The sequence below is a fragment of the Pseudorca crassidens genome, chromosome 14, assembly GCF_039906515.1.
Source record: "Pseudorca crassidens isolate mPseCra1 chromosome 14, mPseCra1.hap1, whole genome shotgun sequence".
Lineage (NCBI taxonomy): Eukaryota > Metazoa > Chordata > Mammalia > Artiodactyla > Delphinidae > Pseudorca > Pseudorca crassidens.
Genome location: NC_090309.1, coordinates 90517958 through 90540919, shown reverse-complemented (window position 1 = coordinate 90540919; position 22962 = coordinate 90517958). Strand labels below are relative to the sequence as shown.

At 44.9% G+C, this 22962-nt stretch overlaps 1 protein-coding gene across 23 annotated transcripts in view; it reads right to left on the bottom strand.

The window, feature by feature from the left end:
- MYT1L (myelin transcription factor 1 like) overlaps positions 1 to 22962 on the bottom strand; it is a 411946-nt gene that overhangs the window by 375591 nt on the left and 13393 nt on the right. The window contains exon 1 of one of the 23 annotated variants that reach the window (XM_067703802.1): positions 11101 to 11135. The exons of the other annotated variants lie outside the window; for them this stretch is intronic. The gene's annotated coding sequence lies outside the window, so the exon portion shown is untranslated. Of the gene's footprint in view, positions 1 to 11100; positions 11136 to 22962 lie in introns of those variants that run through there. 23 annotated transcript variants of the gene reach the window in all.

Sequence of the window (22962 nt, the reverse complement as noted above, 5' to 3'; positions counted from 1 at the left end):
TAACCACTGGACCGCCAGGGAAGTCCCTGGAATCTCCTTCTTGCTCTCATGTTCCTCAGCAGTAATACAAGAACTTTCAACAACTTGTCTTCAAACCGTGTCTTCTCCCCCCTAGTGCCCCCAGGTCACATCCAGCCCATGAGTAATATTCATATGTGCCCCGGAGGCCAGTGAGGGCAGAGTCGAGCTGGGGGTCTAGAGCCCTGACTCCTACTTCATCTGCTTTCGTTTTCTAAAAAGATTCTTCATTCATGAAAGCGTGGAAGCCGTTGGACGAGATGATCTTTAAGCATTTTCCTGCTCAAAGAGCGTCGTGTACTTTATTACACCTGAGGTCAGGAAAGAATTAGTTGTATTAATTCAGCCTGTGTGATTCAAGAACTTACTTTTTAACGAAATACAACACTGACGTGGGCATGAAGATAACAATGAAGAAAGGGAATCGTTCAAGCCCAATTGCTTACAATACGTCCATACCAATTGGGAGACTAAGGAACCAGAGGCTAACCTGTCAGAATTCTATTAGCCGTCCATGCGGCCCATCAGCGCAAATGATTGTCTTTCTCCATATGCTCCGCCTCTGACAGAGAGGTCGGCAAACAGTGCAGTCCTCAGCCTCGCACGCATATTAGAATTATCTAGGAGCTTTTAAAATACAGCAACATCCACCTGCAGAGAGCGGGATTTAATTGGTGTGAGGTGAAGCCCAGGCATCAGTATTTTTTAAAAGCTGCCCAGGTAATCCTACTGAGCAGCCAGGGCTGAGAACCACTGGCTCAAGGGAAAGGCTTAAAGTCGTGGAGCTGAAGCATCCCAAGTTTGAATCGAATTCTTCCACTTCCAGCAGTATGAACTTCACAACTCAACTGGCTCCTCTCTTAGGGACACGAGAAAAAGAGAGGATAATAACACCACCTGCCCCACTCACCTTATAGTACTATTATGAAAACCAGTTTGGAAATAAAAGGGAAAGGCCTGGTAAAAAATACAGCTCTATGAAATTTCTATTTTTGCTTAAGGAAGACTCGGAGAAGTAAAACTCAAAGCCATGGACAAGGCACAGAAGCTGCAGACGTGAAATTGACCAAAAATTAGAAAAAAAATAAGGGGGGGGGTGCTATGTTCTTGGGTTTTAGCTACAAAGCTGTGGAATGGCTTTTCTATCTCTCAACTATGAAAAACCAGTGATGTGTAGTCTGGGTTTAAATCCCTTTATGACCTAAGATGAAAGTGTCCTGGACTCAGGACAGTGAGAGATCCCAGCCCATGATTTTACATGTTGGACCTGAAGCTGGAAGTCCTGAGACCGTGATTTAACAGATTTAATCCAGCAAGCGTATCCTCCTTGCGAAGAGTTGACCCTGCGGCACGTGAGTCGGGGCTGAGACAGGAGGAGGATTCCAGGTCCTCGACCTGAAAAAGCTCACCTCGCAGACGGGAAGGCGACAACACAGTGGTACGTCACCACTGCAGCAGGGATGAAGCCATCCTATTCAGACGAGGCAAGCGGACCAGGGCCTCTGGGGCTCAGCGCCCGGGCCCGTGCTCGGGGACCACAGTCCACACGCTGCTGTGGGTGTGGCAGACCCCCGGGAGCCCACTGTGGTAGGACACGTGTAGGGGTGCACGCCCAGCCCCACCCTGCAGTCACCCTTGGACCAGATGATTCTACACAGCTGGGTCTGGGAGGGACCCGAACATCACTGTCACATGATGTGTGAAAAGTTTTCAGTATTTCTGTACGTCGTTTTCTAGTTTCTCTGGAGTATCTTTTGAGATATAAAAAAGCATGATTCTCAGAGAGCCTGAGGAAACACCGCAACACTGCAAATGCAGGGGGATGGTAGGCTCTGCAGGGTCAGGGCTCAGCACAGGGCCCTGAGCAGACAGACACGTGAACACACAGCTGGAAGAGGACCCAGCCTCAGTGCCACGCTGAGTCGTAGGCGCCCTGTGCTAAAGTCATAGGAAGAGCAGAGTGTATGTTTATAGTTCAAAAAAAAAACGAAAACAAAGTGGCTCTGTGTTCCCATATCACAAGCAAGCCTGCTCTCACCGAATCGGATGTATTGACTAATACCTGACGAACTCTTCTCCCAGACTGAGTCTTCTTACTTTAACCTCAAGTCTGTAAGGAAAACAATCAAGAAGAAATTTGGGAGCAGGACAGCAGATGGGGAATAAAGGTGTGAAAATCAGTGAGAGAGGAAGGAACAGCGTACCTCCTTTCCCCTGAAACATGAATTACAAAAGAACGCTTTTCTCTGTCTTGCATATTCCTATGTCACCTGCCAGGACGTTCCTGCTCACAGGAAAGACCTTGAGTCACAAGAGGAAGGATAAAGGAAGCGGAGGTGATGGCCACGGCCAGGCAGTGGCCCCAGAGGTGGCAGGGGGAATGCAGTATGCCAGCTCAGCAGCTCTGCGACGTGGGGCCCCCATCGCAGGAGGGTGGATGCCGGGGAGCTGCATGGCGTCAAACCCCAAAGGGCTGAGAGGGAGAACAGGGTCAGGGGCCACAGGAGGGTGGAAGAGACTGGCCGAGCCAGTGTGACGGGCCGCCTGCCAGGAGCTCCAAGGCAGAGAGGAAAATGGGAGACTTCAGGGCACTCTCTCTGGAGCCCAGGGAGCACAGAAATGAGGAGCTTTCATTTCCCCCCAGATGCCTGCTCCTTGTGAGGATACATCACACAGTCAGAGCCACAAGTTCACACAGAGAGGAGGTGTGGACCCCGCTTGTCCGCAACGTGCCGGACCTGGACATCAGTGTCGTGATTTTTTCTGTTAGAGCTACCAAGACGGTGCTTAAGAGGACAAAGCCTTCCAGGGAGGGGACAAAGCAGACCCACAATGAAGTAATAGTATGTAGTGTGTCCATTGGGAGGGGTGGACACAGCCCTCCTCCCGGCTTGTCAGGAGTTGGACGGGTTTCCAAATACCGGAGCAAAGAGGGAGGATGTGGGAGGAGATCCATGGAAGGAACCCAGGCTTCCTGGGCAGGGGCTGAGGGCACGCTCGCAGGAGGGCATTGCAGGGAGACGGCAGTCAGCACGGGGTCCCCTTGGGGGCACTGGACGGGCTGCTTCGAGACGTGCAGCTGTGCGTGAAGGGGCAGACACAATCCCATCCTATGAGCTAGCTCTACTTTCAGTGTGAAGTATTAAATTAGTACGAAATCTCAGGTCACAGGTAAAGACAGGGCTTGCAGACAAGCCTACTGGGTCACAGATGATGCAGACGACGGGCTGCTTCAGGTCACCTGACCGAGCCTAGAAAGCAGTGTGTCCTCAGGCGGATGTGGAGAGGGTCTCCGGGTTCGGGCAAGCACAAGCACGCGAAACCCGCTGGGCCTTGCTGCATATTGAGAATAGTTTCATCGCAGGAAGAATTCGGGAAGAGTTGGTGAGGACCCGGATCTTATGAATTTTGCCTTGAGCTCAGCAAACCGTTATCCCAAAGTCAGATTTGTCACCTATACTTTATATGGCACAGCGGAGGCCAAGCAGCCTCAGCACTTGCTGTAACAAAGGATGGAGATTGTATTTTCATTTAATATATAAATGGAGGAATTCCTGCTTTAGAGTTACCTCCATTTTACCAATGAGATCAAAATATGCTCGTTTTAAATACGCTTCACTTTGTATCTCTTTTTATTAGGGAGGGTAAGGGCATCTAGATCCCAGGCACATATGAATGAACACGAAACCCGCTGCTCCTCGGGTACAATCTGATGCCCACTGCACCGTTCACCTTGTAGAAGAAGTCGACTGTGGAGTATTGGTTGAAAACAGGGTCATGTGCACAACACTCTGAGGGGTACTATGAGATGGATTGCTCTATATCTTTAGATGCTAAGCCGACATCATGTCTATCTCTATACACCTATATCTCTGTATTTACAGTCTCAGTTCTCAAGCAGCTGACCCCAGGTACAGAAGCAGTCACTGTCTGTGAACTAGATCTGTTATGTGCCATGAAAAATGATGTGCTTCCTCATGAAGCATATGATATCCCCAAAGTGGTAGGTATTCAAGCAGACACTGGATCAGCAGATGAATGCACACCAGGAAAGTTTTAAGAAGAACTCCTCCTGAATCAGGAGACATGCTGGACTATAGGACATTGATGTACACCCTTCCCTGTCAGGCTATGACATTAAAAGTGCTGAGGTCTTTGGAGCAAATACACAGGAGTTCGGAAGAGGGAAACCGTAGGCTGGGCAGGAGTTGGGAGTACTTCTCTAAAGCCTGAGTGTGAATCAGATGAGGAGATAAGAGGTTGGACAGTCTATAGACAGAGGGAATTGGAGTCACACCTCACGGGAGGCCAGGATGATGGCTGTGCACCTGGAACATGAAGTATCCTGAAGAGTGTGTTATCTGCCGGGTATCATCCATTTGGTCAATTAGGTGCAGCAAGACCACAAACGTCATGGCTCTCCTGCCTCCCAGCCATCGCTCGAGGCTCACCCAGGGCACCGATGCTTCGCAGTACTAGGGAAGGGAAGCCAACCAAAAGGGAATGTTGCCAGAAAGACAGACAGAGACAGGGTTTCTTCCCTCGGAATCAGTTTATTTCAAAAGAATGGCAACCCCAATACACAGTCAAGAGAATCAAGAGCAGAGTTACAGTAAAAACCCCAGTAGGACAAATATAGGAAATATAGAAAACCTCATTCTATTTTCCCAGGAGGTCCCTATAACCGAGGCAGAATCAGCCAAAAGGAAACTTCAGCGGTCAAGAAACTTTGACACAAGTCGCCTGAAATGCAAGTAAACTCTGTCGCCGCTCCTGAAACAAACCATTTAAGTGACGAGAAGAAACATGCCTTTTAAACAAATGGAAGAACAAAGAGCTATTCAGGAGATGAGACCAATTCTCCAATAAAGACTGCTTTTCCTGCTCAGTGAACTGTTATTATTCTCATTTAGATTTTTTTTTTAATTTTAAGAGAAAGGATGTGATTCATGACAAATATTTCCATTTTGAAGATTTTAACCTTTGTTTAAGAGACTAAAAAAATTTTAAAGCTTTGTGATTAACATTGGGGTGCTTTTCTGAGCACGGATTGTACATGATTTTTTTCACGTTATTTCAGCAGTGATACATTTTCTTTTTTGCAGAAATGCTGTCTCACTAATGTCATTAACTCCAGGAGAAACGGGAAAGGGAAAGTGGGAGTGAGAAAGAGGCTGGTGGCTCCGTCAGTGTTCAGGGAAGGGGACCAGCAGGGAGGAATGTGCGGGGCCAGGTGCCCCCGGCTGGTTCTTTGTGCTCCAGGGTGAGGTTTGGCATTCCTCCGTGATGGAAGAAAGCCCACAGCCTGCCTCGGTCTGAAGAAACCCAGGATTCAGTGGTACCAGGAACAAGCCTTACCTCTTCATGGGGAGGTCGTTCAAAGGTCAGAGGGCTGGCCTGCCTAGCTCAGTGCATGCAGGGCTTGTAACCTTGCTCAGACCAGAGCAGTCAGCCCCGATGCAACAAAAACCATCTACCCTCGTCCTGGTGCGGGCGGCACCTGCATCGCGGGCCAAGGTGCCCTTCTCAGGTTTGCTGCCATCAATCTGGAGGACCCTCTAGAGATGGCTGGAATCACCTGCAGTGTGGACACGCCGGGATGGGCCAGTGATAACGCCAACGTTATCAACGCCAGGTCCCTGCAAGCTGTGCTGAGCACAGTACATACAGCTGTATCCATGCACATTAGTTCTGTGGGTTTTCTCTGCTTCTCTGCTTCCCAAAGGCATCTGAGTGAAGAAGCAAAAAAGCCCCAGTGTCCTAGAAATGCCTTCTGAGTCATTTCTCCCACTGGGCTCAAGTCAGAAGCATCCTGAAAATTTTATTTGAATGGCTCTGACAATAGGGTAACACAACTGGGGCATCTTGTTTGGGACAAAGTTAAAGTGGACGGGGGACCTGGACAGCAGGTGTAAACCAGGATTGTCCTGGCATGCCGGAGCGTGTCCCCTGTCACAGGGCAGAACCCACCTGCTGTCATCAGTGGGAAAGGTGCTCAACAAAGGCAGGCTTTTCTGCATGTGGGTCATGGCATTCCTGTCAATTTCCCCCCAGAGACAGAGTTTAAAATCCATCACATTTCCAGTCTCTCCAGCCTCCCCTCCCACCATGCAGCAGCCGCTTGTGCCACTTAGTACTCCAGGGCGGGTTTCAGGGATTTCTTAAGGAAGAACAAATATGCCCTTTCGCGCAGTGTGAAATTCTGTCCTCCTCCTCCTTGTCACCATATGAGCGCCTTCCCGAGAGGGAGGAAGGGCAGAGGAATAAAGGGAATGTCTTTAAGAGCCATCTAAGGTAAGAAATGGGCCCTGAATTTTAGCAAACCTATTCTCAGAAATCATTGCCAAGGCCAACGCCATGAAGCTTTTCCCCTATTTTTCTTCTAGGAGTTTTACATTTTCAGGTCTTACGTTTAAGTCTTCACTCCATTTCGACCTGATTTTGTGCATGGTATAAGAGAGGGGTCCAATTTTATTCTTTTGCATTTGGGTATCCAGTTTTCCCAACACTATTTATTGAAGAGACTATCCTTTCCCTATTGTATAATCTTGTCACCCTTGTCGAAAATTGATTGAAAGTATATACATGGGTGGGGTTTTCCTGGGCTTTTTATTCTGCCCCACTGGCTTTACACCAGGACCATACTGTTTAAACGACTGGAGTTTGTAATATAGTTTTGAATCAGGAAGTGATTTTCTTAAGATTGTTTTTGTTGTCTGGGGTATTTTTTGGCTCCATATAAACTTCAGGATTGTTTTCTCTCTCTCTGCAGAAAACGCCATTGGGATTTTGAAAGAGATTGCATTGAATCTTCAGATCGCTTTGCATGGTGTGGACATTTTAACAACACTAAGCAACAAAGGGAAAAACAGACAAGTGGGACTATGTCAAACTACAGTGTATGCCCAGCAAGAGATGCAGTCAGAGTGAAAGGACCACCCACTGAGTGGAGAAAATATTTGCAAACCATATATCTGATAAGGGGCAATATACAAAACCTGTGGGGAACTCCTACAACTCAACAGCAAAAAACAAAGAACTCAGTTTAAAAATGGGCAAATGACTCCAATAGACATTACTCCAAAGAAGACATGCAGATGGCCAGCAGGTATATGATAAGGTACCCAGCATTACTAATTGTCAGGGAAATGCAAATCAACACCAGAATGAGATACCACCGCACACCTGTCAGAATGGCTATTATCAAAAAAACAAGAAATAACGAGTGTGGTGAGAATGTACGGAAAAGGGAACGCTTGTGCACTGTGGGTGGGAATGTAAGTTGGTGCAGCCACTGTGGAAAACTGTCTGGAGGTTCCTCAAAAAATTAAAAATATAACAACCATGCGATCCAGCAATTCCACTTCTGAATATTTATCCCAAAGGATTGAAATCACGATCTCAAAGAGATATCTGCACTCCTGTGTTTATTGCAGCCCTGTTCACAGCAGCCAGGATATGGAAACAGCATAAATGTCCATAAAGGGATGAATGAAAAAAGAAAATATGGTGTATACATACAAGGACTATTAGTGACAACATGGATGAACCTGGAGGACATTATGCCATGCGAAATAAGCCGGACACAGAAGGACAAATACTGCCTGATTCTGCTTATACAAAATGTCTAAGATAGTCCAGTTCTTAGGAACCGTGAGTACAATGGTGATTGCCAGGATTTGCTGTTCATGAGTTCCATTTACACAAGATAAATAAGTTCTAGGATCTGCTGGACAGCCTTGTTCCTATAGGTAACAACTCTATACTGTGCACTTACAAATTCAGGGGGATAATCTTATGTTGTGTTTTCACCGCAATTAAAAAAAAGAAATTCTGTAGCAACATAGACAGACCTAGAGACTCATACTGAGTAAAGCCAGCCAGACAGAGAAAGAGAAATAGCGTATGATACAGCTTATATGTGGAATCTGAAAAGAAATAATACAAATGAACTTATTTACAAAACTGAAATGGACTCACAGACTTCGAGAATGAATTAATGGTTACCGAGGTGGGGGAGGGGGGCGATGGTTTGGGAGTTTGGGATTGACATGTACACACGGCTATATTTAAACTAGACAAGCATCAGGGACCCACTGTACAGCACAGGGAGCTCTGCTCAATATTATGTAACAACCTAAATGGGAAAAGAATTTGGAAAAGAATAGGTACATGTGTATGTATAACTGAATCACTGTTGTACACTTGAAACTAACGCAACATTGTAAACAAACTATATTCCAATATAAAATAAAAGGTTAGAAAAAGAAAAATAACCATAGTGAAAAAACAGAAAACAACCCCAGAAAAACCTATTCTCCCCCCCACCGAAAAAAAAAAAAACACGTTAATCATTTACTGTCCTTCCTACGTTCTCATATTCACTTCAGCTTCAACGTTCACACAACCTTCAGGTTCTGGGGGGAGGATCTGGAAAGAAGGCTTGGGAAGTCTGGATTAATTATGGAAGAAACCAAGTGAAACACATATCCATGCAATGTTTTTAGCATGTTTAGTCCTACAAGTAGCCTGATCATCAGTAATAATGGGCTCTGAGGACTAGATGGATCTTTGATTAAGTCCAGCTTTTAATTCTGGTCCGAAATACAAAGGGCCACTCAACTTCCAAACCAACTAGCACACACACATTTTTAGGTAACTCTTTATACCGTGTGTGTACTGATGACCAAATACAATGGGAGATGTCAGAGGAATTTAGATCCTTTGCTCAAAGATCAGATCTCTTGTGAGGAGACAAGACAGAATTATATTTTTAAAAAACCAGTGAGACCCCATGTGATAAACAATTTGATGTGAAGTCATTCAATGCATATAAAGTATAAGCATTCCTTCTGGGTTGGGATTTGCCAGGGAACGCCTCATGAAGAAGAGATGGTTTAATTTAAAGAATGCCTTTGCAGGAATAATTTCCCAGCTGCAATTAAGAAACAGACCTTGATAGCATAAAGTTTCCAGACATTCATTCAATTTAAAGACTTTTCTTTAAAATAAAAAAAGGAGCCAAAATTCTTAATGTGATAAATACTCCTCTGTGTTTTAGAAATAAATACTTTAGATTCTGTTATCAATACTAAAAATCCTCATTCTGGGAGGGGTAAAATAAGGCCACCTGTAGTCATGGAAATGGGAGTTTTTGTGAGTTCTAGAATCTTAACACTGAGACCCACAGGACAGCACGGTCTTCCACTGCAGTGAGCTAGTAGCACTGTAGTTTGTCGGGCACTGCTGGGGGACAGCTTCTCCTCTGGCCATGAGAACCTCTGTTTATTAAAAAGGGGCACAATTTGGTCAAAAACCCAAAGCCCTGGCTTCCTCTCCAAGGACACGACACAGCACACCTTACCGAGGCAGAGTCGCCACAGCCTTGTGGACACTGTGGCTCACCACCAAGCCACAGATGCGGCCACAATCCCCTCAAGGTGCTTCCCTGCCCACCTGTCACCTTGTCAGGAAAAGAGGAGACCCCAGTCCAAGCCTTTGGGCCCACCAGTCAGGACTGTGGACCTGGGGAGAGAGCCACGCCTGGGATCTGGAAGCATGCATGTCCACCAATCAAATGGCTTAAGATCCCCAGTGTGAGGCTGTGGGAGGGAGAAGGTGGTGCCGGCCTCAGCTCAGGAGAAGGGGGGTTGCCCTTCCATTCAAGACCCAGCTCCAGCGTGGGTGCAGGTGTGGGGCTGCACCCAGTGCCTGGCTCCGTGCTTATTAAGTAAACAATATACGACTGGAATTCTTTCTTTCAAATGAAAGCATAATTATCAATGAAATTGGAAACTTCAAACATCCAAATAGTTAATCATCTGTTTTTCTTCAGCTCTGTTTAATGCTGACTCATCCACCCTTTCAAACTGACTGTGAGAGTCTCCCATACACATTGACTAGAGGACAGATTCATTCAAGATGTTTTTTTTAAACATCCAATCTCATCGCAATCTTTCACTTGTCAGATTTCTAAATCATATTTTGTCTCTAGATAAGTCTCCACCAGCTTGCTGATGTACTGCATCCTTTTAATTAAGTTTAAAGCAAAGGAGAAAAAAAATCAATATTGTTTGGTTTGTCAATGGCTTTGGAGGGATTCCCAAGCCGTTTAACCTGTCCTGAAGTCAGTTTATTATTACAAAACACTAGAATCATCAGTATGGTTTTATATCAAGAAACACACAAAAGGGGATTAAATTCACTCAGAAATTCAAATTCTTTTATGTAAATGTTTCTTCTCTGTGTATAATAATCATTTGAAATTTATTGGGAGTAAAGTTGATATGGTATGTTTCAAACACACAAACAATATGTGAAATATATAAAACACACAGTTGTATGTTTACATGTTTGTAGAGACATTTAACTTCTGACTGCCTCCAGATTTCCCATTTTTTATTATAGAACATTTGACATGATCATATAATCTAAATATCCCTCATTTCTTTGTTTCATAAGGAATTACTGATGCAGAGCAGTATATTACTTCTAACAGTCAGCTCTCAGCCTCGTGTAATCAGTTTTAGGTAACACAGAGTTCTCCATAAACCAATCCTGTGGGAATCTAACAACACACGACATCACCCAGACCTTTCTCTTTGCATCATTAGTGAGGGGATTGCATTTCCCCCAGTGATTTACATAGTGGCATTCTCCCAGTGCAAACTCTACACCGTAAACGAAGTACATCTTTCCAAATAATAATGAAGTAGTCTGTTCTCAGTAAGGTGATGAGTTAAAAGAATCTTGTCAACTGTACCTTCTGGGTTGTAAGCTCTGGTGGTAGGTAGGGAGGTCGTTGGACATTCTCAAACACGACCCACAGAGAGCTGATGTTCTACAAGTTGCTTTTACTCCCAGAGAGCCCAGAACGGCTATGCATGTCTGCGGATGTTAGCGGAAATCAGGGTGAGAACAAGCAGACCCAGGTCAGGACTTCTGCTCCAGGACTGCTGGCAAAGTCTCCTTCTTGCTCTTCCCTCAGTCTCCTGGAGGCAACTGGCCACAGCAGCAAGAACTGACTGGGCACTGATTCTCTCTTCCCAATCCTATTAAAGCAACAGGGACACCCGCGTTTACCTGAGTCCCCCTGGCTTTCTGCAGACCGGATCCTGCCCCTTCCTCTGTCGACTCCACACGCTCCTTTTCTGCCCTCGGTGCGACTCTGCGTTTCATCTCACTTGCCTTTTCCCTTTTCTCTCTGTTTCCTAGTCTCTGCCCGCCCATGTCTCTTCCTTTTTTCCTTCCTCTTTGTCTCGTTTTCTCTCTATATAAGGAAACTTTATTTGAAACAGACAAGTTGAAGGTTCCTTTTGAACTGCAACACGCCACATTTCACATATGTGGGTAGACACATCTATTTTCTCATCACTTAAGTCACACTTGTGAGCCCTATTCTGTGCTAGGCTCTGCTTCCAACACTCAGGTGCATCAGAGAATAAAACAAAACTGATATATAAATAAAACAATATAGCCATTCTAAAAGTTCTTTTTTAATTGAAAAGTTAAGTATGGGAATATCATGTAGATCTTCCACAGTGCCCAAATTTTTAGTTCATGTGACTAGGATCAAACAATAAACTTTAAATATATATTATGTGCCAGGCACTGAGCTAGACCCTGTTGACACAAAAATAAAGAAAAATGGTTTGATTTGTTTTAAACTCAGGCTCACAAAAGGTCCTCTGTCTACTCCAAAATTTACATCCATAACAGATTAATATACTCCTTCCACCAATTACCTTTAAAGAACATTAACAAAGGCACATTTCACAACCATCAGGGAAAATGCACATACAAATGGAGAAGAAGTAAACTGATATCAACATTTTCACAAATATAAAACAATGAAACAGAAACTGATTCTGTGAACAGTACTCAGCCAGTCCTGAGGCTGAAATTTCAGCAGGTCAGATAAATGCGCGAACCATGAACTGACTAGTCAGGAAGTGTTGTCTAAATATTCAGACTGCTTTGCACAAATTGGTAAAACAAACGCACAGAAGTGGTCTTGGTGTGTTCCTTCATATGAGTCTGTTCGTCTCTATAAGGCGAGCTCTGGAAACATGGGACCCCTTTTCCTTTGAGAGGGTGAGGAAGAGGGGCTGCCAGACTTCAGACTCACCCGGGACGTCAGAGCCGTCACCGTGCCTGCCGCTAGGTAGGCTGACGCATGCGCGCGCCTGCGGCTGCTCCCTGCTCACAATGAACAATGCGGTCCCTCCATCCCTGCAAAGACAGACAGCTCTGTGTGCTCAGACGGCTGGGGCTGAGCAAAAAGTAGAAACCTAGTCAAATACGCATAACTCTTAAAGAATTTAAATGGGCTCTTTTGTCTCATCCCAAACTCTGCTAAAACCAAAATCGTTAATTACATTACAGGCACGGCACTATGCAATCATTATCTGACCTGTGAACAAGGTCCTTGAGAGAAGGGCCAGCTGACTGCTTTAAAGAGTAGGACTCTGCAAACGCAAAGGCACGTCTAGGGCTTCCCTGGTGGCGCAGTGGTTGAGAGTCTGCCTGTGAATGCAGGGGACACAGGTTCGAGCCCTGGTCCAGGAAGATCCCACATGCCGCGGAGCGGCTGGGCCCGTGAGCCATGGCCGCTGAGCCTGCGCGTCCGGAGCCTGTGCTCCGCAACAAGAGAGGCCGCGATAGTGAGAGGTCCACGCACCGCGATGAAGAGTGGCCCCTGCTTGCCACAACTAGAGAAAGCCCTCGCACAGAAACGAAGACCCAACACAGCAAAAATAAATTAATTAATTAAAAAAAAAAGCACTTCTGACTTTGGGGGCTACTTATGAACATCCCTCAGTCAAAATCAGTACTGAGTCACTTCTGTGAAAGTACATATCCTTGTTTTCATTCACTAAATTATTCAACTTGCATTTACTTAGCATCTACTATGTGTTGCAGAGGAAGCAATCAGGCTCCACCCTTAATTCTAGGTTAAAAATGATTTTTAAAAAAAAGAAAAGGAAAAAGGATGTCATCACTGTGGCAGCAGAGCTGTAAAAGCTCTTTCACAAACATGATCTTATTTTATTCTCCCAGGAATCTTGATAGACATGATGTCTCTATGTTATGCTCCGTTTTATAGGTAGAGATATAAAGCTGTTTGTCAAAAAAGTGGACAAGCTGAAGCAAGCGTGGCAGTAGTGTGACTGCTTGGCTCACACTTGGGGTAAAGCCCGTAACTCCGTGTTCTTCCACTGGGGCACCTTTTCCTCTTACTCACTCTTGTCATGGCCCATTCTTCTTTCACATTCTCAAAGCACCTAGCACCATCTTCAGCACAGACCAGGACCTCAGTAAGTTCCTATCAACTGACTTCCGTTTACCAAAAGGTGTTAAAGAGCAACATAGTCAAAACTGGAAAAGCAAATGTTCCTATTTCTGAAGGAAGAGCATCGCCCTTTAGTTCGGCTGGGTTGGGAGGAAGGATCCCACCTGCCGAGCGTGGGTCACTGGCCCACGGGTTCATTTCAGCCAAAGGAACACTTGGGTGGTGTATGGACCGTGTCAGGATGGTTCTCAACAGTTCACACTGGGCAGGCCACGTATCCTACAGGATTCCACGTCAAGAGCAACTCATTTATCCCGGAAGCCAAGAGGAGACTTTAAAAACCAAAAGAAAACAAAACAAAAGCCAGCTTACCGGAAAATGTCCACAGTTCATGGCTGTGTGAGTAATAAACACCATCATCAACGAAAATGATATTTGTCACTTTCCTTCTCAGGAGAACAGGGCAGGAAACAAGATATCCCCTCAAGAGTCATCCCCGAGCCCTGCTGCCCACAGAGGAAACCTCACACAGTGAGCCACACCAGGGTCCCACGCACACACACTTGCTACACACGGTTATTATCAATCAGGTTTCCTTTTTTGTATTTCTGATTTGCAGTGTCTCTTGAAGACTCTTCTGTTCAAGAACAGAAATTTGAATTAGGATTGCGTGGAGGCAGAAAGCAAAAAAAGACACCAGAAGGTAAACTAAGATGCTGCAGCCACAAAGGATTTAACAACATATTAACAATATGTGATATTTGTATCCCAAGTCAGTCTAATAATCAAACAAGTATCTGCTGAACACCTTTTATGTGTGTAAGGTACTTGAAAATCCATATGATGGAAATTGATACCCACATTCTCAAGGAAATACAATCTAGCTTTGCGTGGGAAATGAATACATTCATTAATAAGTACCCTGAGAAGTTAGGTGACTAGAAGAGCCAGTGAGTGGTACAGACAATACTAGTAAGGGGAGGGCCAGGTCCTAAGGATAGTTCAGGTTAACACAGGAAGGGCATTACCTGAGTTTTGGAAAGAGGATGGCGGTTTGGCCCTCAGTCTTCCCCAGTCCACACCCAAAGCCTCATCTGTGCTTTTGTGCCAACGATCTTTCCCTTCCTCTTCACTTTAACTTCACAATAAGCACTAGGTTACTGGTTTTCTTTTCTTTCCTTACTTAATCTTTTACTCCTTTACCAATATCACAAACCCCTTCACAATCTATAAAACCATCACCATTTAAGCAGAGCCCAGCAGTAAATAGAAAGGACATTGCAAATTCCAGTTAAACACAGCAGGCAGTGTATGTAACTATATGCACACTTCACCTAAGTGGACCACACCGATTCTACTCATCCCTACGTTAGATGGCTCAAGTGGACCCCTTAAACCAGCTTTTGGTTAAAATACATAGAAATAAAGTTCAATACCTAAATACCTATTTTCCCTGAGTAAGTTTAATTCAGCATAGTCATACTATTTAAATTGCTAAAATAAATGTAAGGTTTTGAAATTATCATAAAGCACAGAGGATTCTTCACTGCCTTGGGAGCAGAGCCTGCTCTGAGACCACTGCGTCCTAAGATCACTGTGGCAGACAGAGCTGGTCTAGGTGTTCAGCGGCTGCCTATTTCTCCATGACGACTCCCTGGGCCCAGCATTAGTCTGTCCCACTGGCTTCAACGCCCCCTCCTTTTCAGGATCAGAGTGCTGAGACTTCTGAGACCAGATGAGAGGAGGTCAAAGGCTCCTCTGCCGTGCGATCCTCTCTGAGGGTGCCCACCTCCCGAAATTCTGTGCCCCTGACTCATCCTCGTTCCATCCTAGTTCTTGCCCTGGAGGAAGAATTGAGGGAAAGGGAGAACTTTTCCTGTCCAGGAGTTCAATTCCATTTCCCTCCCAGCACTAATATCGATTGCTGTGAATAAGCATCAGGAGTTTGGGTTTTCAAGGGTCCTTCTCAGCTGCTTGAACTCAAGTGGCAGATACACAACTATTTATTTTTTAAGTGGTATCAAATGGTCCGAATGAGACAGAACACACTTACTGAATAAGTAGAGGAAGGAAAATTAAGTGTATGGAAGGTTCAGGTTTTCAAATAGGAGTCTGTACACCTGGCTTATGAAATTTTTCTTCAGGGAGTTTAGAGGCAACATCATTTTTACAGGAAGTCTCCCAGCGATTCAGGGAAAAGTCAGGGCACGCCCACTCATCCAAGTGTCTTAAGCACCTTATGAACTAATTTCCATGCAACAAAAACATACCTGTTCCAAAGGTCAAGGTACACAATGTAGTAACATAGACCAAAATGAGGTGATCACCACTCCTGGGATAAATAACTCTACACTGAATCATGACAGAAGATCCAGGACTGTCAAGGTCCCCAAAAAAGATGGTGTGTTGGTCACTCCAACAGCCATAAAGAGGGTGCTGTGTTCCGGGTCTCCCCACCAGCCTCTCTTCAATTAACAGAGTTGCTGAGCACCAATCATGTCCAATGTTTGGGTAGGAATGCACACACTAAGAGCAGCATTTCAGAGCCTCATAGGGGAGGTGGTATTGTGACATAAAGAACTGTAAATACAAAGGAGACAATGATAAGACCACAGAAGTAAAGGCTGTAGAGATTCGGGGAAGAGGGCTGGATTTCCTCTGGGAGGACAAGCAAGGAATTTGTGGAAAGGTGGCATGGGAACCAGCCTTTGATGGGTGGACAGCATGTTTGCATGGATATCAGGGAAGGACAGGGCAGCAGGAAGGGACAGTGTGGCCAGGGGAGAGTCAAGTTCCTCACTGTCCTGAAGATCTGCAATTGATGAGGATAGGACAGGGATGGAAGTCAGACTTGAGAACGGGTGGGGAATTGCCTCAAATGGTAGGTTGGGTGTTTGGGTTTAATTCTCTAGGAAATAGGAAGACCCCGGTTCTGTTTGAGCATGAAAATGCCAAAGCTGTACTTTGGAATAATTAATCTAAAAACAGAATGTAGATGCATTTGTAAGTGTGAGCGTGAGTATATGTGGGGCTGGGAGAGCGGCATCTAAGGCGACTGTAAGAGTCCAGGAGAAAGATAATGACAGTCTACTCTGAAAAAGTGGTAGGGGGAATGGAAGGGAAGAAACAGTTGGGAGAGCTATTTTAGAGACAGAATTGGCAGGAAGTAGCCACTGATTGGCTGCCAGATTAATTATCCCAAAGAATAGCTCTGGTCTTGTCACTCAACTACACAAAAACCTTCCGCAATTTCCCATTATCTGCAGAACAAAGTCATCATCTCCTCGTACGTAGACTCTTGTGAGGATGACAGGCACGACCCACAATGACCTACCCCACCCTGGGCTTCAGGTCTGTCCCCTGCTCCACCTGTCCTCACTTCAACAAATGGTCTCTAAGTCGTCCCTTAGTAAAGCCACGTGTATCCTTTCCCAGCAACTTTCCTCACCTTATTTCCCCCACCCAAATTTTTTCCTTCTTCTATAATTATCTGTTGAAATGTACTTTCCTTTCAAGGATTATCTCAGACACGACCTTTTTCATGTTATCCCCACTCTAGCCCTGTTGACACAGTCTCTCCCTTCTTTGAGACAATCATAACATGTAATTTATGGTTGCTTACCCTTTGTGTCAAATTTCAAATCACACTAGAGTCATTTATAATTTGTATTTTCGTCCCTATTGGTCTATACAATTTCTGAGAACAGAGGGTAATTCTGATTTATTTTCTTATGACCACAGCATCTAATCTGATACAGAGTTGGTGGAAGAAATGGGTGAAAGAATAATTATATGCACAACTTTCAGATGGAAGGGAACATACAGCAAAATTCCTCTACCAATAGCCAACAAACAATGTGAGCAAATGAAGAAATAGAACACAGAAGAAACTTCTTACATCTGATATCCAATCTGTGGACACACAATCCCCACTGGGTTAAACCCTGACACTTTGATGGCTCATCTTCTGGCCATACTCACATCTCACATCAGTCAGACTCTTCTTGCCCTCCAGACCCCGATCTGAACGTGACCAGCGGGATCTGATTTCAAGACTGCAGATGACAAGTGAGGACCATAAGATTTTGATAACCAAGATGACATAGGAATCAAAAAGGAGGCTGATGGTAAATCCTGGCTGACAGAGCGTGAGCCCAAAGATGTGTAGCACATGGCAGCTTCCTCAAGCCCACGTCACACACACGCTTGTGTCCAACCTGTGTGGCTGTGCTGATGCATCTAGACAAGGACGTGGCCCAGCAGCCCGGATCAGGTAACTGTTCTGCCTCATCTAATAAACACTCTCCAACTCTCCTTAGGTAACACGGAAAGGGAGCACAGGATGTGAGGGGCGGGGCGCAGCACAGCTGATCTCGCATGGGTCTAAGGTATAGGCTGGGAACTGCTTCCCTGGGTTAAATGAAGGATGACGGCATCGTCCGGAGAATGAGGACGATGTGTCATGCGACTGGGGGACCCGCTCCACTTGCAGTCAGAGTGAATGAACACTCTGGAGTTGAGTGTGTCCAGGGGAGGCCAGGCCCTCAGCCCCTCGCTCCCCTTGCTGGGTCTGACACTGGTCAGGGGGACAGGAACAAATGGGGAGGTGTAACGAGCCCTCTGTCCCCCCCCAATTAAACACAGATTGTGCGCCTACTTTGCCTCAAGCTTGAGATCTCCTTTAAGACACACATGTTGTAAAGGATTCGAGAGGAGACATCCTCTCCCGAAGGAGCTTGAATCTCTGTCCTGGTGTTACTTAACCAAGTCAGCCAAGCAGAACCTCTGAACACCAGTGCCTCAGTGTGCAGCGGCTCCAGGTTATTACTGGGGTGTGCCCGCTGCACCTCCTTACCATCCTTAGGTCCCTGGGCGAGCTCATGCCTCAGCTTGCAACGCCTGTGAATCATAACACTCCATTACAAGTACCGAGTATCTAATTGTGTGTGACAACGCTGCTCGGGCGAAGCTCAGATTTATGGATGGCAGTGAGGAGAGTCTGCAATTTCTGAACACTGGGAGAGATGCTGCCTTAAGCATCTGGGCTTTGGAAAGAGAGTTTGCAGAAAGGGTGGAATCTAAGGGAACTTAGAGCACGAGGCCAGAGCTGGGACTCCCATCCTATAAAGTCACCCTGTGGTAGCACTGACAGTATGTGCCTCCCCGGTCCCTCCTTTTCCCACTCTGTCCCCATGTATGTTTGGAACCAGACTGTTTGCTTTTCCACTTTTTGCTTCTACCTTTGGTTTCTGACTGGATTGACCACCAAGGAATAGAACCACAATTTATTCTCCCTCCCCAAGAATATAGCACTTCTGAGATTTTCTAAGGTAGCTTTTTTGATAGTTTCATTCCATTATCCGTTCTTCCTATATTCAGAATGGAGGCAAAGCCTGAATCCGGTTAAGTGAGGACAGAAAGGAACATGTTCATCGCACCAAGGGCACTTCACCCACACACTGTGGGAGGAGCCTCTTAGGACAGGTAGGACCCTCAGAAGTGGAACACCAAGAGGTTCTGGTCAGAAGGGGGCTGCGAGGAAAAGGTGGAAGATGGGGAAGAAGAGGAAAGAAAAGAATATTTCTTTGCTACTTGGCTCATTAGCTGTTGGTTGGGGTGCATTGTTTGAAAAGAATGAACGAAGCAGAGAAAACACAAATTGTGGGTGGCCTGGGCATTGAGAACAACAAAAAAAAGGAATGGAATCGCAATGAACTTAATACCTGAGAAATGACTTAACACTTTGCATTATTTTTCAGAACATACACATGTAAGTACTAAGGATGCATCTTCTACATCCACAGCCTTCAGTACATCAATGAGGACAGGGTGAAGGAAGTAGTCATTTGTTGTTGTTTATTTCTGTCCCTGGCACAGTGATGGCATTTTTATAAAAAAATAAAACTGACAGAATCAAGCACGCTGTCTGAAAATCTCAGCTGGTGTACAATGGAACTTTGGAACTAAAAGGCGATCCGTGGTCCACAGGCCCTTTAAACGTGCTCTTTGCCACCCTCCTCTGGGATGTGTGACTCTCTGCAGGGGCAGCTCTCTGGGGGGAGCTGCAGCTCAGTGGAAAGAATGCCTGCTTCATTTCAGCAGGATCTGCGAGCAGATAAGAAATCTGACATTCTGAAGAAGGCTTTGCGTAAGCGTGATATAGGGTTATAAATTAGTTTGAAATAACTAGTTTTTGAAAAAGTTAGCAAAAGTGTAAGGAGGAAGTCTGGATGTCTTTCCTCCAAGAGCCAAAACAGGAAAAGACGCTACTTGATACCTGATGTCCTTCTGGATCCCAGAGGACCTTTGGAGTAAGGGACAATGGGTTCACGCTGCAGAAAAGATTCAGGGGGTGTAGCTGCACAGCATGGCTTTGGTCCTCCCGTGAAGCAAAATGAGGGAGAATAGTATTTATATTTTTACTCTTGGAGACATTATACATTCTGTGAGTCATGCTTAAATTTGATCTTAACATAGAACAGTAGACTATTACTAATTTGAAAGCCATAATGAAGCCTGAATTGCATGGCTTATTTATCTTTACACATAATTTCATAAACATATTTGGGGCACAACCCTTACTCTGTTATAGAGCTCATTATAAATTTGTCTCTGTAACATACCTCTCTCTGTGGAAAAAAAAAAATCCTTAACTCGACATAGAGCTTTCCAGAGAAAAGAGGAAATAACTATTCCCATTATTTTCTTAAATGTCTTCTGTTTTATGAGACACCTCATGGGATTACTTTTGAATACCTCAAGACTGAATGTCTTCATTCTTTTAGTTCATCATTAAGTAGAATGATAAACCTCTATATTGTCATATATTTAGATCAAATTCTGTAAATAAGCGCTGAGCCTACATAAAATCATGATTGTCAGCCCAAACAAGTTCTAAATTATAGATACAGAGACTCTTCAGTTACATTCACATTTAATAAAAAGCTTTCATTTGGGGGTTTATTTTCTTAAGCAGTATATATGTTTAATAACCTGAACTCTGTAATGAGTATGTTATTTTGCCTTTTTATAATTATAGAGATAATAAGAGTACCCATCATCCTATAGCTTCTTGTAGGCTTCACATTATAAAATCCATAAGTAAAGCATTCAACGTAGTGCATTTGTTAATAAATATTAGCTATGATTATTATTGTCTTTATGATGTTTTCCTGAGAGTCTATTTTTCTCATATAATACCGAAATTTTGATCTTCCGAAAGTATGATTTTACCAGTTGACCCATCTTTACAACATCCCACTTTAAATTAGAATTGGGAATAGCTGAAGCACACATCTTAAGCATTTCTCTATTGTCCATGAACTTTTCTCTTTTAGGCTCCTTTCCTCCCACTTCTTATTCTTCCCTTCCTTCCAGCCCCTTCTCCACTGGCATGCAGAGCACTTTTCTCCTGTTGCATCTTTCCACTGTCTCTAGATGGAGAAGCATTTCCCAACGCTTAGAGAAAAGTTATGCATATGGCATTCTGAGCTCTTGATAGAGCGGATTTTGTATTAAATGAAACACATTTTCATTTAAAATTTCCCAAAGGGGCCTCCTTGGTAGCAGCGACCTGGAAAGACTTCTGTGACTCAGGTGGGAAGTCTGAGTTTCAGGTGTGCGCAGGGAGAGCTGTCTAGCATCACCCGTGGGGTGAGTTCTCCATCTCCCTCCCTCCCCCATGATGGGCCTGTCATTCTTTTCGACTTTAGTGGGACATTTTGAGGACAATATCCAGCCCACTCTTTTACATTTCTGAACATACCATTGCCTACCGTGGTGAAAACTTAGTGTTTATTTGTACTCACAAGGTCTCATCACTTTGGATGCTTTAGGCTACCAGAAGTAGGACATGAATTGTATAATGGATGTTAGCTGCTAAAAAAGTGTGCTTAACCTGTGTGTACCCAGGCTGTTACTGCTATCTAAATACTGCTTCTTGGAAAGAAGGTGAGGCAGAGAGCCAATGGGGCTGTTTCTTCAAGCGTGGAGCCTGTGAGGTTAACGGCATACACTTTATTTTCCTGCAGCGTGGCAGGTGGAGAAGACCCACCACCACCGGTCAAGTGGAGAGAAGCAGTGCAGGAGTAATAGGGCCTGCGCAGCACGTGAAGTGTGTGAATCCACCAGGACGACTCACCGTGTATAGTCGCCATAAAGGAATACTTGCCTAAAGCAAAATAAAGTCATAGTCACAAAGCAGATACAATCAAGAGAGAAAAGAACTTAAGAGGAATTTGGTTTTCAGCTACATGTCTTGAGTTTCACACACAGTCCGGTGATTTCTGTAGGTGACCAAGAAGCCTCTGACTGGGTGAATCCCATGTCGGTTCCACTGACCTGAGCAATCCTAGATCAGACCCACTAATCAAAAACAACACCTCCTCTAAATCTTCCAGGCTATTGGCCTTAGGCTCGCTTCCTGCTCTTCCTTAGAAATGATCCCAGTCAAGAAGCAGGAGGTGCTGCTGCCCTCTGGCAGGGGCACTGCCTGCAGCCTGAAGCCCCACCGCTGCACAGTGACACCTTTGCACAGCAGACCCTGCCCAGGGGTGGCAGATACAGAGACACACAACGTTAGAACCAGGAAGGAACTGAGAGGTTATGGAGTTCACTCCCCCATTTTAAGCAAAGATCCTGAGACGTGGAGAGTAGAAATGACTTGTTTAAAGTCACCCCCGAATTATGAGAAGAGCTGAACTAAGATGAGGTACCTTCACGTGAGCTCTGTCATTGTCTAGGTTAGCTACAGATGGGGGAATCTCACTGAGAAAATAAAAAGGAATGTTTTTTAAAAAAGGAAAGGATGCCTAAGGATGACTAAACTGTATAATATTAGGTGAAAATCCCCTCTGAGCAGTTAACGGGAAAGAGAAGGTTCCTAGTGTCATTGGTCATTTTCAATATGTTGAAGAATTTTACTCAGAATTTCGTAGCACATGTGTAATCCAACCGATATCACCAAGCTAGGGGCGAGTTCCTGAAAATCAGTAAAGCGGTTTGTTAGTGGTCCTCCTAATGCTGCCCTTGGTTACCTGAAAATCCCTGGGCAGGAGCAAGTTGGGATGCTGATGCACCTAACTTACAACCAGTGGGCACATTCCCATCAGGGAGAACGGGGCCGGGGCCAGGGTGTGGGGTGGAGAGCAGGCAAGGAACAGGGTTGTGCAGAGAGGATGAGACGTGTGGAGATCAGGTGCTGAAGGTCGTTTTCTTCTATAGAGTCCCATTTTTCTAATGCTGATTGCCGAGTCAGCGTCCCTCACATTTCAGTAATGCATCTGAAGCTAAAACAAATGATTCAATCTGCATATGCTGGATTTTGAAGCTGTAAAGCACCAAGTACACAATATCCTTGGCCATACTGTGCCCTGTATGCATCCTGCCTCTAACCCCTGGCATGTTGACAGCCATGAATATTTATCACAGGCTGAGTGTATTTTCTAACTTCTTCAAAATTGAACATACATGAAATGTTACATATTAAAAATGAGAAGCCACATCTAATCTCACAAATCTCACCGTCCTTCCCACCCAACTGACCCCTTTGATGAGACACTCTTTTGATCACTAACTAGATGAACAGGTGGCGGAGTCCATTTGTAAACAGGTGTGTTACACCGTCCCTGGAGAACAGACACAACACTTCTTGG